The sequence below is a fragment of the Sabethes cyaneus genome, chromosome 3 (genome assembly GCF_943734655.1).
Source record: "Sabethes cyaneus chromosome 3, idSabCyanKW18_F2, whole genome shotgun sequence".
In the NCBI taxonomy this organism is placed as follows: domain Eukaryota; kingdom Metazoa; phylum Arthropoda; class Insecta; order Diptera; family Culicidae; genus Sabethes; species Sabethes cyaneus.
The window spans coordinates 200,138,600-200,156,768 of NC_071355.1; the positions used below are offsets into that span (position 1 = coordinate 200,138,600).

The window sequence follows — 18,169 nt, forward strand, 5'->3', positions numbered from 1 at the left end:
AGAGCTGTTATAAAACTAGTATGTACTATGCATTATTTGCTACATCCCATACATACTGTACAGCTTCTTCCGAAATAAGCTTCAAACTGGACCAGAAGCGTGAACACACGACACCCCTACGACCCGGTAGCGCACGAAGTGCTCTGTGTCTGCACAACCTACTCGCCCCACGGGCTGCGACTGCGATGAGATGATCGAACGCGCCCGCGGTTCGCGAAAAAAAGCAACCAGCAAAGAACCAAGCAAAGAAAAGGCACCGCCACCGAGCGAAACGGAGCAGCAGCAGAAGCAGCAGCGGCAAACCAGAACCAGACTCAGAGCCAGGGCGCATTAAATAACAGCGAACTGGTCGGGCAACGTTTCATTAGTAGTCGAGCCGTCCGCCCGAAAACAAGTGCCATTCCGCTCTATCATAGAAACAAACGAAGGAATATACTAACCGCGTCTGACTTGGTAGTATGCTTACATGCTTGAACCGTTGAACAGACTAGCAACTTTGTAGTGCGCGTTGCGAATTGTAGAAAGTTTTCTTTTAACACTGTTTGAGACTATTTTAGTGTGATTGTTACACCTCTTATTTTAAACGTGAATCGAACCGAATCATACTGCGTTGAAAGCTATTTGTTTGCAATTATTTGGTCTTCATTATTGGAACCAACAGAAATATTATTTTTGTGAATCATTTTGCATCAGCCGAGCACTTAGTGAAAGAATTAAGTGAAAACAAACGTTGATTTCATCAGTGTCTGGAAAATTTGCAGCATCTGTTCAAACAAAATAGGATTAGGCAGAAGTTTCAACTTTGCAGGAGGAGGATTACCGTCGGCGGTCTGGTTTAGTTTGAAACGCATCTCGACCTAGCAGCCTCTTGAAACTTGGTAAGCTCAAACGTAACAGATTGAGACGCTACACTCTCGGTAACACCGCTAATCTTTACTGCATTCCATTGGACCATTTACTAAGATGCTAATTTTCGCGCAAAAATTAACCCATGTTTTTACATCGGAAAAGAATTCCAGAACATCATCCTCTGCATAGGAACGTGAAAAATTTCATACCCCAGGTATGCGGAAACCGCTGTTATCGATTTATCTAACAATCGAATGTCTAGGATACCTGTCCGTATCCTGGGTTTGAGTTTGTTAGCGGGCTGGCTGTCTCCCTATTCGACGTTGCCACCGTCTAGTCTGCGCCTCGTTATGCTCCGCTGGTATGAAGCAAAATAAATTGCAAAATGGAGCGAGAGAGAGAGTCATTGCACAAGAAGACATTGTTTATGTTGCTGATTAGTGCCGGCAGCATGTGCCTGCCTGGATAATAATAATACACATTCTGTACTCGTACTGCTGCAAGCAGTTTACCTTGAGGATTCCAAATGGCAAGGACGTCGAACGGTGCCGGCACTGTTGAGCAATCGATCCGCTTTGCACTGTTAATATCCTTTTGTAAAATTATTTTTTATTAAAAATAATTTTTTTAATATGTAGTCACGTGAAAGGAGGGCATTCAAAGTTAGTTGGCATAGAAAAATCGATTTTATTCATATTTCACCGGTATATTTACGGTTCCAATACCTAGCTTGTTTTTTTTTGTTCACAATAAATTACTCAATATACTTCATCACATCTTAAATGTAAAGTATTTTATGATCTGTACGGTTACAACCAATCAAAATTAATCAATCGCGAAATGACTTGTTTCCTATGCTGTATCTGTATTCAATTAATTCGATTATATTTAAACGAATGTTCATTGCCACTCGTAAACACGACTGTTTGCATAGCATCATGAACGGTAGTGGTCTCAATCAACAAATAATAAAATTTCGCCGGGACATCTACCTATTAAGCGTATGAATACCGAGGTACCGAGGTTGGTCATAATGCACGCTGATAGTTATTTCAATCACTTTATTGACATTAAGTTGATCGAAAATTCAGGTTGAAAAACAGGTTGCCGTTCGGACGAAGCACACATAGCGAACAGAAATGGACACAAACGTGCCACATTGAAGAAGAAATGTATTTGCCAATACCTATTTGTTAATTCGATAGTATTTGATAAAATGTTTATTGCTATAAATTTAGCAAAATTTTTGGAACCGGGCATATTCCGAAGTTTGTCATAAGACGTGATAGCTATTTCAATCACTTTATTGGCATCAGTTTGATCGAAAAACCAGCTCCAAAAACAGGTCTTAGTTAAAGAAAAGGGTACAGAAAACGAACCGCGCGTAATGGTTGCAAACATGTCACTTTTAACGAAGAACACAGGCCAACGACTCCTGCACTGTCCAAGGCGTCGTCATGTTAGGCTGGGCCGACCGGTGCGAAAAACTTTTTATATTGCCATCAGTGGACTTTCAGTTTTACATACCCAATTTTATTGTGTTTACGTGCCCGTTGAGTGAGAAATGGGACTTCGAGCTTATGAGTATCTTGGACAAACAAGTTTTTTTTTGATGAGCAAATGTTTGAACGAAAAGCTATGGTTTCTATGGGCTTTGGCATTATCGAGTTAAACCTTTTGTTTATACTATTAAAAATTGTTGATCATACGGTTAAAGTTTTCTACTCCATTTGACGTACACAATTGTCGTTATTGATAGCTGCATTAGCGTATACTGCATCTGGAAATGTTTATCATAACAAAATCAAACTGTAATTCCTTTTGAGGTCTACTAATATGCTATGCTTATTCATATATTTATTTGGTGCGGATGCTTTAACAAACAATTATTCATTGAGAGCAACTTATTGATTTAATTTTCATCAAAGTCAAAATATTTTTTTTGTATCACAAAATTTACTAAATTGCTCATATTTGTTTGTCCCAGCGTCGAAAAGAAAAGATTGTGTGCATCGCATGGAGACTGGTGATGAAGAATATCTTCTGTGTCGTTGTCGTCGGCTCGGTCAAACATAAATGCTGCGAAGATTATGCGAAGATTATTTATTATGAGCTATTGAAACCGAATGAAACCATCACTGGGAATCGGTATCGAACTCAATTACAGTCCCGTTCTTTTCCACGTTTGCTCTTCGTATTACACCTTCCAAACCAATACAATGTTGAATAGCAGGTTACAGAGTGCATCCCTTTGCTTGAATCCATCCATGGCCACGAAAGCGACTGAGGTCTCATTCGCAATTTTGACGCATGATTTTAAGCCATTCAATGTCGTACGAATCAGCGTGATTAGTTTCGTCGGCAAACCACGTTCTTGCATTATCTGCCACAGCTAATTTCGTTTGACTGAATCGTACACCGCCTTAAAGTCCACAAACAGATAAGGAGTCTGCAAATTGTACTCCCAGAACTTGTCTGGCAACTGACGCAGGGTAAACATCTGATCCGTCGTGGAACGACCCTCGCGAAACTCAGCTTGATACTCGCCGAACGGTCGCAGTCTACGGAACAGGATCAGGGATGGAAGATCAGTGATTTTGATAAAATCTATGAGTTATCGCCACACGCACAGATCACGATCCGTACAGATAATGACAAACAGTGAATCTTTAGCGTTGATCACAAGATTTTGTTCTCTAAATAGTCTCAGCAGTCGATCATAGTGTTACATTTTACCTAGCTGCGAGCAAAAAGGTCACACATATTGTTTGTATTGCGATTCATGCGATGCACACAACCAATAGTCTGTATCTGTTATATTTCTCAACGCAATCATGCAATGAACATGATCTGACATGAGGTTTGTCATAATCTGTGCGGATCGCGACAAAGTGTTTGTCGCTTGTAAGTAGTGATGTCAATGAATCTGAATCTGATCGCTCCTATGATCTTGATCGCTAGAAGCGATTTTTTTCCATCCCTGAACAGGATAGAAGAAAGCACCTTATAGGCAGAATTGAACAATGCAATGGCTCGATAGTTTTTCAGCTCGAGTCGACGTCCTTTTATGAAAATAGGGCAAATGAGGCCATCCAACCACTCCTCGGATATTTCTTCTTCCTCCCAGTTCCTGACAATGATCCGTTGGCTTGCTTCGTACAGCCGATCGCTCCCCGCTTTTAGAAGTTCAGCCGGGATTCCGTCCTTCCCAGCAGTCTAACCGGTTTTCAGCTCATTGATTGCCTTCTTAACCTCTTCCTGTGCTGGTGGCACCACAGCTTGACCATCGCTCACAATTCTTATCCTGTTTCTGCTGATCTCCGTGTTTCCCTCTCCATTCAACAACATATGGAAATACTCCATCTACCTGGCAGCTACCGCCGTTTTGTCAGTAAGCAGGTTGCCAACACTATCATTGTCCGGGCATTATTGCATCACAGGTATGGCATAATTCCTACACCTCGCCGTTTTGTAGTAATTCCGCGCTGGCGAATCTCTCCGCTGCTCCTCGTACTCGCTTTTTTTTAGACGGTGGGTTTTTTTTCACAGCTCTAGTCTCTGTATACCTTTCTCTGTTCTGACGTACAGCCGCAGTGAGCAGGCAACTCCTGGCCTGATTCTTCTCATCTGTCACTCTCAGACTTTCGGTATTAAATCAGCTGTTACGCAGTCTTCCACGCGTCGTGCCTACCACCTCTCTCGCACTTGTGTCAATGGCACGATGAGAGAAGAGCGTTTTTTTTTTCATTTTCTGAGGTTTATGATTAGTTTCTTAGGGTAAGGAACGAGTTAAGCAGTGTCAACTGCTTTAATCGGTTGAAAATAAATGAGCCAAAAATGCACTTTTTTATTCATATTTTCAAAATCTTTTGATAGAACATCATCATGAATCACTTAGCCATAGTTTTATTTTCACAAACACAATTTACTGTGTTTCCGACAGGAAATATGATGAATTAAAAATTGTTGTCTAAAAACGTACATTTTTCAGCTGCTGAAAACAATCGCCGCCTCGCTACTAAACAATTCTTCATATTTTCAATACTGATTTCAGTGATTCGAAAAGTTAAGTACTTAACATTCACATATCAAATTCCCAAGTAGCACTCCTTTGTCATTTCTGGTTGCAGCAACCTATTTATGACTGAAATTAGTCGGTAATCGGTTACCACGACTAGTTTATTACAACTGTGCTAGTACGGTTATTCAATACAGTTTTTTCTCTAATCTAAAGCTTTGTTACTAGCCGAAAATCTTATTATTTTATAACAAAACTGAAAATAAATTCTGAATCGATGGGACCTGTTCAGCAGTAGCAGCAACGGCAGTGAAACTCATAAACTATCGTGTTGCCAAAAGACTGATTCGATTGTGGAAATAAGAATTATAGGTTTGAAATTAACTGAAACCTCCAATGGTAAAAACGTGGTTCAATACGTTCAAGAGAAATGTACGTTCATAATTAATTTGTCTTTTTTAAAAACAACGGAAAAGATAGCTTTTTCAATAACTTTCAAATCTTCAGCGATTTAATAAAGCAACGATGTGTTTCAATGTTATTTGCTTTGACAACACTGGTTTTGTACTCGGACCGTGTGCACTGCTATGTTTGCCTCTTTTGTTCTTCCACCATCCTTATGAACAGCGAGTGAGTCGTCAAACTCGCAGTTTCCCATAACAACACTAGAGAATAAAAGAGACGACGAATACCGTTTACCGAACGGTGCGGTGAGTGTATGCCCTTATCAGGGCCCGGCATCGTCGAAACAAATAAATGAAACTGAGTTTCTCTTACCTTCGCTTCACACATGAAGTAACTTGCTTCACTTGCTGAACAGAACGTTTCAAGCAAGCTTCAGTTGAGGTTGGTAGCTGTTTCAATTGACGACGGTAGTAAGTCAGGCACGATTTGTCGACATTGACAAGGTTAACTTTAATATCCGTTGCATTGTAGGAAATGTTACTCAAATTCAATTCATGTGCATTCATAATTGCTGGCCTTTTTCTGAATATTTGATAGAAAAGTACAAATGAAAAGTTGAAACCGATAGTCATGACGAAGTGAAACCCGTTTCGCAGACGCTGACTGAAGCCAGTTTGAAACTGAAGCGGTGCTGCTTCTGTTGAAACCGAAGCTTCACTACTACATTGTTGAGTGACGCTATGCAATTGAAGGTGACGTTGTCGGGCCCTGGCCCTTATAACCAATTTAGACAGATGGCATTTTACGCATCTACCGACCAAAAATATCAAATCTATTAATGCAGATGCCGATTAGTAGGTCGCGGATAGGAACGTGAACTTACTGAAAAGGGGAAAAAGTTCGAGGGATTTTTTATGGGGGCGTATAAAAATTCAGATTTCAGGACTGCTTAAAAAAGCACCTTGAGGATGAAAATATGTTCGGTCTGATCAAAATTAGTTCCGTTGCTCCAGCTTTTAAAGCGATAAATCAAAAGATTAGCTCAATAATAGTATCTTCCAGTGGTAACAGCTTGAAGAACTAAAGGTAGCAAGAAGATTGGTATGCGGATATCCCCCATTTAGTCAAGCCATCGCGTGTAATAAGGTAAAACAATCAGCGGATAGCAATATTCGCCGTGATTGTATAACATTTCGCGAAAAACCTTAAGTGGAATGTACCATTTCACGGAAAACTTATTCGTGGAAAGTATCATTTCGCAGGGGTGATCGTCTCCTTACTCGCTGTCGCTCGTTCGGATCCAACTGAAGGAAAGTAATAGAAGTCAGAAGACCTAGGAAAACAAATAAACCTAGACAAAGGTGATTTCTGCGGGGGATGGCTCTACCCCGCACCCCCCTTTCCCTATCACCACCGCAGTGGCCGGCGCTTCCGATGGCGGGTCGCCGACAACATTGGCGCAACTTGAAAAATGGGTGTACGGTGGTGAGTTAACGCGTTAACAGAAATCGAAGTTCAAGCAATAGAATTTGCAAAAATCGGCTTTTTTCTTTCTTTTCGTAGGTTTACATGAAAAACTATCTATACCTCAAATTAACTAATGTTCAAAATAAAATGGCCGCTTTCCACCACATGATTCACCGTGTGGAAACTCTTCCATTGAGTATCATCATCTTTGGCTCGAGCAGCACGTTCCTCACAATCATGTGGAAGTTTTGTGCCTTTCCATTGAGTAAGGAAGGAAAAGATAATGAATCAAATTAATATTTTCGAGACTGCCAGTCTGAATGGTTATAAGAATGAATCGTAAAATAAGAAAGTATCGCCATAAAAAGCGGAAGAGAGGAGACACGAAGAGAATCTCTCATTTGCAGATACGTCGAAATGGAAAAGTACCCGAGACTCACTCCCTCATAAGAAGTAGAAAAAAGAAAACCGATAGGAAACAAGAAAAAAGGGAATAGGCAAAACGAGACATAAAAGGAGAAATATGGGACAAAGAACGGGAAAATGAGACAGAAAAAGAAGAAAATGAAAAACAGACCAAGGAAAAAGGTAAAACAGAAGAACAAAGGACGGAAAGCGGGTGATAAAAAGGAAAAGTGGAGTGGAAAGCAAAAGCATGGCTAAAAACCGAATAAAATGACGGAAAAGACGGAAGAACGAGGCTTCAAAAAATAAGGAAAACGGCACAGACGAAGACGAAAAAACTGGAGACGAGAAAAAGGGAAATAGGAAAAAATGACTGAAAATGGGAAAGAAAATAACAAAAAACAAGCGGAAAGCATGGGAGAAACCGGGACTAAAAACAAGAAAAATTGGTTACAAAAAACGAAGAAACACGAAATAAGGGACAGAAAAAAAGGAAAATAAGAAAAAAGAGGAAAAACAAAAGGAAAGTGAGAGTAAAAATCAAAAAAACGGTACAGAAAAGGAGCAAAAACGGAACAAAGGAGGATAATGTGTTAATATTTTTTTTTGAAACGATGGTTCTACAATTGATGAAGGGACGGTAGGGGAAAGAAATGAAAATTTTTTGGCGAAGGAGGGGAAGAGCGGAAAGATTTTCAGAGTGAAATTTCAGAGTGTTGTCCTGTTTCTTGGTTATTAACAGGTCCAAGAAAGGTAATTTGAAATTCGGAATTTATAGAAAACCAACATCCACAGATCGATACATCACATCTGATTCCAAACATTTTGGCGCCCAAAAACAAGCGGCCTTCCATTCCATGGCACACCGTCTTGTCCATATCGCTATGGAAGAAGAATTCATAGCAGAAAAAGAAAATATATACAAAGCTGCCAAAATTAATGGATACGACAAACAGTTTGTCGACAGATTCATCCGGGTACATGAACGCAAGAAACATAAACAAAATGTAACCACACTACAGCCAGAGAGGGAGAACGTCGAAAGAATCAGCATACCGTTTTATCCCAAAGTCACAAACCCGATAAAAAACATTTTAAAACGACATGGCTATCACGCAGTTTACAAAAGTAATACTACCATACGTGATTCACTGTGCAACGCGAAGGATAAGGTTCCAACCAAAGATAGGTCAGGAATCTACCAAATCAATTGTAAAGACTGCCCGTCAATATACATTGGCCAAACTCGTCGTAAAATCCAAGCCAGGATAAAGGAGCATAGGAATGCAACAGAAAACAAACGCATAAACGACTCCAGTGTGGCGATGCATGCCATTAGTCTCCAACATCAAATAGACTGGGACAGTGCAAAAATATTAAAAAATGTGAGAAAATCGTCACACTTAAATGCCTGGGAGTCTATGCAAATATCTACAGCTGAGCAACCGCTAATGAATGAGGACGATGCTCCAATAATATCGCCGCTCTTCAGTTTGACTAAGTTAAGGATGTAGATGCTCCATCTCTTCAAGATAATCAGATGGACATCACCCCGTTGATGGGAAACATATTTCCCGAAACCGGTCGGTTTAAAAGGTAAACTATCCGTTTGTAAGAACTATTAGTGTTATGTCCCGTTCACTAAATATTGAGTTATCGGTTCTTACGTTGGCATAAAAATAGTTTTTGTAGTGAAACTGAAACGTCAAAAACACTGAGCGGGAAATCACTTCATAGAAAATCAATGCGACGGCCATTGTTGTTTGGGGTACAATAGTGAGGGGTCCAACTTAATGGGGATACTGTCAAACTCTGTAGACCAAGATAGCGATGTCGAGGAGGTGATTAAAACGCTTCAGCCAATGCTCTTAGAGCCGACTGTTAGAGTACAGGACGGTTACGGGCTACCCAAGTAACCGCTAAGCACTAAACATTAATCCATTAACAACATTGTATTTAAATATAGAACTCTGATTAAAAGTTTATTTCGCTTTATATAGCTCTGTAGAACTCATATAATGCTAAAAAGGCGAAATAGCGGGTTATTAAAATGCTATGCCACAAGCGTTTCATAAACATTATGAGTGACTGAAGTTTTTGGAGCGTCTTAGTAGAATACGAAACCTAAAAATAAAAACCCGATTTAATCCACCTAGTGGTGAAAGGAACCTTTGTTATACGGTCTTACTTGCTATTTGAGGTAGAAATCGACACGTCTTCGGAACATAATTCATCTATTGGTTATCGTTGCGTAGTACGTTGATTTACATAAAATTTTTGAAAATTGAATAAGTTTACAAAATTTGAACAAAATAGGAACACTTTTAAATTTTGATAAATCCTTTGTTCATGAAATTGCCGAGTTAGGATAAGTAAGTTGTTATTAACCTGAGTAAGTGCAAATAAAAGTAAGTTGTAAGTGGAAATCTTATCCTTTAGCATATACGTTGTCTAGTAAAGGTCTAGTTTATAGGTTTTTGAACTATGCATAGTTTCCTGTAACGCCATTCTATTTGACTCACATCAATAGAGTTTTCTTGAATAATTTTCATCAACTTTTATTAACTCACGCTGTTGCATTTTATACAACACGTGTAGGTTTTTCAACGCCATATTGTTATAAAGTTACAAATCGTTGTTTAACTAACGTATATTCTTCAACAAACTTATTGTGAGCAAAATATCATAATTATTCAATGCATTAATAATTTAAATTGTTGGGAAAATGTATGCAGCAAATCTATCAGCAAATGTAAAATGTTTAAAATGTATCCGTCTGCTGGTAGTCGAGTAATGCGGAGTCAAAATTAGGGTATTTTTTATAATCAAAGTTCTACAGATCCTAAACAAGCAAACATAGAGGTATAGTATTTTCAGCAAAGTTGTGTATTTTTACTATTTGTACAATTTTGTAGTACATGAAAAAGTCATACAACAATTACAAAAAGAGCAAAAATAGAAAAACTGATTTTACAAATTCATATACAATAAATAAGATATTTCTATCTTCGCTGCAGAGATAGATGGTTACTGTCTTTAGCAAAATTTCTTGTAATAATATGTTCTATAACTTTGCAGAACACATCAATGTGTTATATTGACACTGAAGAAAAATAATTTTTTTATTTCACTTTTAGGGGGATTAATCAAAATTTAAAATCCACCAGACGATCGAGCTTTTAATTTCGAGAAACTCTTCCAAAGGTTCGATAAACCTAAAACCAAGTTTTCCCAGTCAAAACTCTAGTGCACACGTTTTCTTTGGTTTGAGGCTATTGGGCGCGCGAGTAACTGTGTTACAAAAGTTGGCGCGAGTGTTCGAGGGGTAATATCTTTTAACCGGTAAAACCAATTCTTATGAAATTTTGCATATATATTCGTAGTGTCAAAACCTTTCGTTTGATATTAAAATAATTCAAATTAGGTAAATTATCTTGGTTAAAATCATTATAAATTATTGTTAATTTTGGTGTGGTGTATACGGTTGCTCATAACTTTCAAATTAAACGTCCAATCAAAAAACCATTCAATAGTGATCTATTAGGATATATTATCTTTCAAATGAGACTAATAGCGCATAAATCGGTTTGGCCATCTCTAAGAAACAGGCGATAATTATTACCTTGTCAAAACAGGTTTTTTAAGCATAACTTTTAAACTACTTGTTTGTTTTCAATTAAAAATTCCTGAACAATTTAGCTTTAATAAGGGCTTTCATTTGATACTAAGATCGTTGAAATCGGTCATGTAGTTCCGAAGAAACCCGTGTCACGTATTTTTTACATTTTTGCTTATAACTTTTAAACGAAACATCGTATCACGAAACAACTCAATAGTGATCTACTAGACAATAACACCTTTCAAACAAAAGTAATAGCGAACCATTCGGTTCAGCCATCTCTGAGAAACAGGCGATAGAAAAAATCATTACATACATACACACACACACACACACACACACACACAGACATTGCTCAAATCGTCGAACCCTATCGATTGGTATATGTGACTTGGCCCTCCGGGCCTCGGATCAATTTCGTGTTTTTCGACCAATTTTTAAACCTTTGTTATAGTATAACAAAGGTAAAAATAAGAAAACTTATCCAATTTAATTCTACTATGTGTATTTTATTCAATGACAGATACGTATTTCGCCTACGACTTGCAGGCTTCCTCAGTGTCTGTTTTCGAACTTTTGTTAGAACATTATGAGTGTTTATTTAAAGCTTCATCCAAACGTCATTTTGTCTACTTTATCGACGTATCGAAAAAATATCGACGGCATATCGTTCGCTTGTCAAAGAAAACTAAAAATAGAACTCGGTCGGTGTCTTGCAGACGAAAGAATATTTTTCTCGGATTTATTTTTAAAGTAGATGAATTACTTTTGCTGTTTCTCAAGGGGGAGAATTTATTTATTTAAAGGAAGACGTTTTTTTGAAATGCTTATTATAAATGTTACCTCTCCTATAGGACTGGGTCTCGAACCTGGGTTAAGTGTCATGTAGCCTTATTCATTTTCCTCACATTTGCTACCTCAACCGCAGCTGATATAAATGAGCAGGTTGAAATTAGTCGCATTTAAATCTTGGTGGCATACGCTCCCATAACATAGCTACCTGTTCTGCAAAGTCAGTATGGTAGAAAAAGACAGCATCTGTTAAACGGAAGAGGGCAGCAATAGTAATTGTAGAAAAGCTTAATATGAAGTCAAGTACCAGCTGTTTATTAATACTTACGACTTGTTTTAATGCATTTGTATAAAAGCCTTACATTGAACGTTATATACGTATATAGGTACTGCTTTCTTTAATGTTATTTTTGTTAATACTTGTATGCATTAACAATATTAATGTAAGTTTTATAAGCAATAAGCTTACTGATATACAGTAGTTTGGCACTAGGTATGCTGAATTATTCTCAATATGCGGCTTTCGGTTAATGCTTATGGTTACTTGGGTAATGCAACAATCCTACTGACTCTGATTACCGCTTAGCCGAGATTTAAACATACGACGACTAACTTGTTAGACCAGTATCGTACCTTGAAACTAACTGGGCGGTTTGACACAAGGATATTTGCTAATTTTCTAAAACTAAATTGATCGGCTGGACTTTGGGTTTGGAAGCCTTAAGGAGAAATGAGCCGCCATTGATTCTGTAAATTCCAAAAGCAGTTTTTTTGTTTGAAACAAAAATTATGCTCATGAAAATATATTCTCTGTGTTCAGATTGGCAAGAACAATGCAGTGAAGTGAAGTGAAGATGTAAAGATTTTTTAAAACAGATACCCTGTTTTCGGCCCAAAAGCTGCTTCCGAAATTGGGCTTTCCGACGAAAAATTAATGACTGCTCATTTCGCCTTAAACAAAAAGCGGATTATTTTAGCGAAATTATTGCCTTTTTACAGTACGCACTTAAATTTTTTTACCGAACTCTGAGCAGCCGAACGTTCGGTAAAATTCAATAATGCCAATCGACTTTTACGGATCATTAGTAATGTTTGGCATCATAAAAAATTTTTACCGAACGTTCTGCTGCTCAGAGTTCGGTAAAATTTACGGTAATTTACTGAACTCGGTACTTTTTTTTAAGTGTGTACTGAGATAGTTAAAAGAAATCAGCTTTAATCATTCAAAGTAAGTCCTAGTCGTCGTTTCCACCGTTGCCAGTTTTACTGTCAAAAGTGTTCCGGACTTTTCCGGACTTTTGAAGCAATACCTGGTCCGGTTCGGTTCCGGAACGCTTCGTTCCGGTTCCGATCCGGTAAAAAATCGGACTTTAAAATTTCGTTCCGATCGGATTTCGGACCGGGTATCGGACCAGACTTTCCGGACTTTACCCGGTCCTATGTCGATCACTAAATTAAAATAATATATGAAGATAGAATTAACTAAAGGGCGAATGTCGCAAGCGTAAATAAACCGAGTGAGGGTTGATTTTCCTATGCTGGTCCAGCAAAAAACAGCACTCACGAGTTTGGTTTACATTTGCGACATTCGCCCTTTTGTTAATTCTATCTAGATATGATCGTCGTAAAGAGCACCAAAAAATATGGTTTGGCGAAATTTTATTATTAATAATGGGGTAAGCCGCACAAATATCTAAAAGTTGTGTGATTAATGGACTAAAACGCATTAGACACATAATTATTAATTATTCCATTCGTCTTGATCATCGATAATGATAGATATTCTCAAATTCGATTGGTGCGATCGAAGTTGGTGCGAAGATGAAAGATGTGCAATTTTATGGTAAACGGTTGAAATGAATCGGCTATGCTTTCTGATGTCATTTGGCCCGTGTTTTTTTTTCAGAACATTAGTCATTTTCAATATGATGTAAACCTACAATCGGTCATTATTTATTGGTGTTTCTGATGATCGATTTGGTGCTTGAGTGGATGTTTTTGGAAAACTGAGAAATGACTGCGCGAAATAATAATATATTGAGTATTAAATGTTGAACAATGTTAGCAGCGTGAATTATTATTTAGAGATTAGTGAATTATTGAACGTTAATCCTACTTTGTTCTGATACATTGTCCCATGACAGCTATGAAAGTTATGAATTAGCCTGTACAATACAAGCTTGATTACTAGTTGATGAACAATCTGGTACAGTTTCATACCTTGACTGCATCACCAATAATTTGCAGTTGTTTGCAATGAGCCAATAGTCAAATTTCAGATAGAGTCAAACAGAGAAAAACGCCTCTCACAACAACAATCATTAGAATATGTTCAAGTTAATAATGAAATATTGCTGTCGAAACCTACGCTCGGGGCTGGCTAGTGACGCTGGTATGACAGCAAACGATGCTTGATTTATGGATCTGACTTTACTGGCGGGCAATTGCCCGTAGCGTGAAGCTGTGGAGAACACATGTTTTGCTAGCCGGACTTTATCACTACGGAACATCAAAACGAGGTGGTAAAACTATTCTCATTAACATAACAACCAACCAACCAATCAAAGCTGCAAACTAATTTCGCAAACTATCAGCTCAGCGATAAACGAATCAATCGTAACTGTTTTTATGTTTGTTTTTCTCTGAAAGAAACTTTCAATGGAATCGCTAACAGCGACACACTTCAAACCTGGTAGTAACAGAGTGGGCCTCACGCAAAACCTTCTGGCTGTCGGTACCTACCTACCTTCGGTTAAAGTAAACGAGGAGCGTAAAAATGTAACAATCATTCCATGCCTTTTTCTAGAAAGGAAGAAACCCATTTCCCGTCAGCAGCTGATAGTTCCGTTCCGGAACTGAGGGAAAAAGGCATTACTCATTCTAGCAAGTACCTACCTAGCATACCTATTCTGAATTGTGCTTTGACTTTTTTGACCTATATTTTGACGATGCAAAAATTTCGAGTGCCAATACGGGACGCACAACGTTTGCGTTGTCACAGGTTACGCACTGAAGGTTCTGTTTGTCGATAGTGAGGGTACTTGAATAGAGCACCTTGAATTGTGGTTCGAAATTTTTCTTGTCGGTTCTAGAATCTAAAGCTAGATTTGGAGAATGGAAATTATTAAATGGCAAAAACAAGTTTCCTGTGATGGAAAAAAATACAATCAATGTATAATTGACTGATTGATCGTTATGCCAATACCGGCGTTAAACCATGGAATTTAATCATTTCCAGTTGGCAACCCACACACAATCGGCACACGCATAAACAGAGCGTTTTTCCTAACTTGTTCAACCTAATCGTTCAATTTTCCTCGAGATTTGAATAGAACCGCTCTTGCCAGAGGCTAGCGTCGCAGAATGCGACGGACATCCATACGAGTGTACATATGTAATTAGTTTAACTCTAAGCAGCTCCGGGCGTTCCGTAATTACCTCGCAGCTAATGGGTCACAAGCTGGTGTGAAACAATGGGATATTTGATCGGCGCCGGCAGAAGCATGTCGACATCAGGAATTTGCGGAGCTCCTTTAGGTGGCACTAATTCGCACGTGTCACGCAATTTTTCCTGGCACGATGAATGGGCAACGAATAATAATTTGTTTCTGTTAACTAGCAAATCATTTTGAACCGGTACACCGACGTTGGACCTTGGACTGATTCTTAGTTCAAGATTTTTTCTGCATTGTAAACATATCAAGGATAAGAAAATTTTAATTATAAAAAAACCACTCCTTGTCACGATTTTAGGTTAGGATCGATCAAGTGTTTGTGGTGCTGAATCTCAGCTACTATTCAATTTAGTACGGCTGCTTCTTTCAAATTTTGTAATACTTTTAAAAGGAGTAAATAGCATTTACGTTGCATAAGAAATATTAATACGACTTAAGTCTCTAAGCCGAAAATCTTTTTTTCGCAATAAAAAGCTAGAGAAATTAAAAAATAGAATCTACCAAAATGCATCTGCAAAGTGCCAGACGGGTATGTTTTACCATTTTTGAAAATTCAAACAATAAGTATATTTTCTCATCAAATTCAAAACATCGAAATATACAAGTTCTGTAGCAAAAAGTTTGGCCAAAAATTCTAAGCAAATGGCTCTAATAATAAATTAATTTTACAACCAACCATAAATTTACCACTGAACCAACTCTATATTTATCGCTTAGAACCAAAACACTTGTAAATTATACTAAAAGTCAAGGATACGAATAGCACCACAATCAACAACCTGCAGCTCTTCAATCTTCAACCTTCAATCAGCACTCAATGACACAGACTACGTATGTCGTGAGCCTGTTTTGAATCCCTATTATGTTCCCATCCCTGCTGCTGTGGCCAATCATACCCGTATGCAACACTGACTGACTGCAATCAGCAAGCGCTTCAATGCACGGTAGCACCACGGTGCAGTTTTCGTTTCGTAACCGACCGTCGTCAGCACCACCGCAGCGAATCTCTGTAGAAAGCGGGAATTCCTTTTACGGCAGCGATGGCGGTGGACTACATCCGAGGCCACGAAACTTCAATGGAGAAGCAACGCCGCCGCTGCTGCTGCCCGGTCCTGTGGACATTGAATGATACGTGAAGTATGTAATACCCATAACCGCATATCCATAACGTGATCTGAGGAGAACCGACACTTTTGCACAGCTCAGACAGCGTTGACGATGATGCGACGGTTGATACATTTTAATGACTATATTGGTCACCGGGTTGCCGTTCTCCGTCTACCGACTGCACCGACCGGCACCGCTGTTGTTGTTGCTGATTAATATTTTGAATGACATTTCAAGACATACCACTTCGGAATCGGGGCGGTTCGATTGTCTGTTTTAACTTTATCCACTGCATGTTTGTTCCCTACAAATAATGTGACAGCCATCCGATCGATCGAATCGACCGACTCCAACAATCCGTGTAGTGTAGAGCGTCCCACGATTGCGTCGGAGTCACTGAGTCACTCACGACACGAGCGACGGAACTGCGGAACTCTGTGACCATGACTGCTGCTGCTGACACTGGGAATTATGCGATCTACTTTAGCCGACTCTTGGTGGGTGTTACAAGTGGAATAAAGTTCTAGGAAATTCGCTGGATATTGTCCTTCCTTACGTAGGTATGTACATACGTACGGAGTGCGGTTCGGTGCCGTCGGATCAGTGTTGAAAAATGTTATCTCGCACCAGCCGACAGTGTGGGTGAAAGATTACCATTATATTGGCTATGTCGTTTACATTTTCTTGCGAATTTTTCCTGTTGGAAATGAATTTCAAACTGATGCGATTAAGGTTCCCACAAGCTTGTGCTCATTGAATATTGAATGCTTGTATAATATCCGCGATGTTTGATGTTGTTGTAAACTTGAAATTGATTCAGATGATATTTTATATGACTACAGAATGAAATTAAACAGCAATACCCGAGCAGGAGCAAAGAGCAAAATAATATCAAAATGTGTTACTGAAAATCGAATAACTCATATCAAAATTTGGTCTTGTTTTGGCTGACATAGTTGGTAAAATAACAAAAAATAATATCAAAATTTTACTCCTTTAAGGCCAAAAGAATAACTACTTGTATTTGAATAACAAAGCAATAACATGACTGCATTCAGAGTTTAGAATAACTTATTTTAGTATTATTATTAAGGTATTGAATAGCAAATGCAGTAGTATATGAGATATTACAAAATCATTTTATAAAATAGTTATAATCTGAAATCTCTTTGATCAATAAAAAAATTGTATGAAATATATCGAATGTCATGTTAAGGCCAAAATAAGATATAATAACAAAATCAGTTATTAAACTTAACTTATAACCACCGTTTTGAATATCTACTCAATAACAAAATGTTTTATCAATGAATCTCCATATCAATTCAATAACAAAATATACCATTATAACACAGTTTGATATTGTTTTTATATTATTTTGCTCTTCGCTCCTGCTCGGGTAGGTCATTCAATCTCATTTAGCAATCTCTATCAAAGATGGCAGTCAATTTCTCAAAGTTTCATACTCAACTCCAAACAGTTTTGTAGGACTAGTTACATAAGAATCGTATAAAATTCAATGCACATAAAGTTTAAAGTCATGCACCCTTATCGTTGAAGCCGGGGACGTAAAAGCTTACGATCGAACGTACTATAGTTTCCTATTATTGTCGATCCTGGGCAGCCGTCCTCCAATCGACTCTAATGTCGAATTTGTTTATTCAATCCGGGTTGAAACTGGATGAATTTTATCTGTCAGATAGGAGCAAATGAACACAAAAAGTTCATCCAGTTCCAATTCGGATTGAATAAACAAATTCGACATAACATTAACAAAGCGTGCATCTCCTTCAACAGATTACATCCCCCTGGTGGGCCTGTCCTTTAGTCGGCGACTGGTTCTCTACTGAAGATAACTCAGCTGCTCTTTCGTCAGACATTCCTGCAACGTGTACAGTCCAGTAAAGCGCTTCTGTGTACAGATCGGCTTTGTTGTTTCGGATCCACTTTCACCTACGTTCCAGAATTATTGTTTCTATTGACCATTGATGACATCGATGATAAAGTTTCTTATTGGATAGCCAATTGTCAGGGCACCAGATAAAAAAACAA

At 38.3% G+C, this 18,169-nt stretch overlaps 1 protein-coding gene across 3 annotated transcripts in view; it reads left to right on the forward strand.

Moving 5' to 3' along the window:
- Nucleotides 1-397: 397 nt before the first annotated feature.
- Nucleotides 398-18,169, forward strand: part of LOC128742013 (mucin-1-like) — a 40,157-nt gene continuing 22,385 nt past the window's right edge. For all 3 annotated transcript variants that reach the window (XM_053838185.1, XM_053838186.1, XM_053838187.1), the window contains exon 1: nucleotides 398-878. The gene's annotated coding sequence lies outside the window, so the exon portion shown is untranslated. The remainder of the gene's footprint in view (nucleotides 879-18,169) is intronic.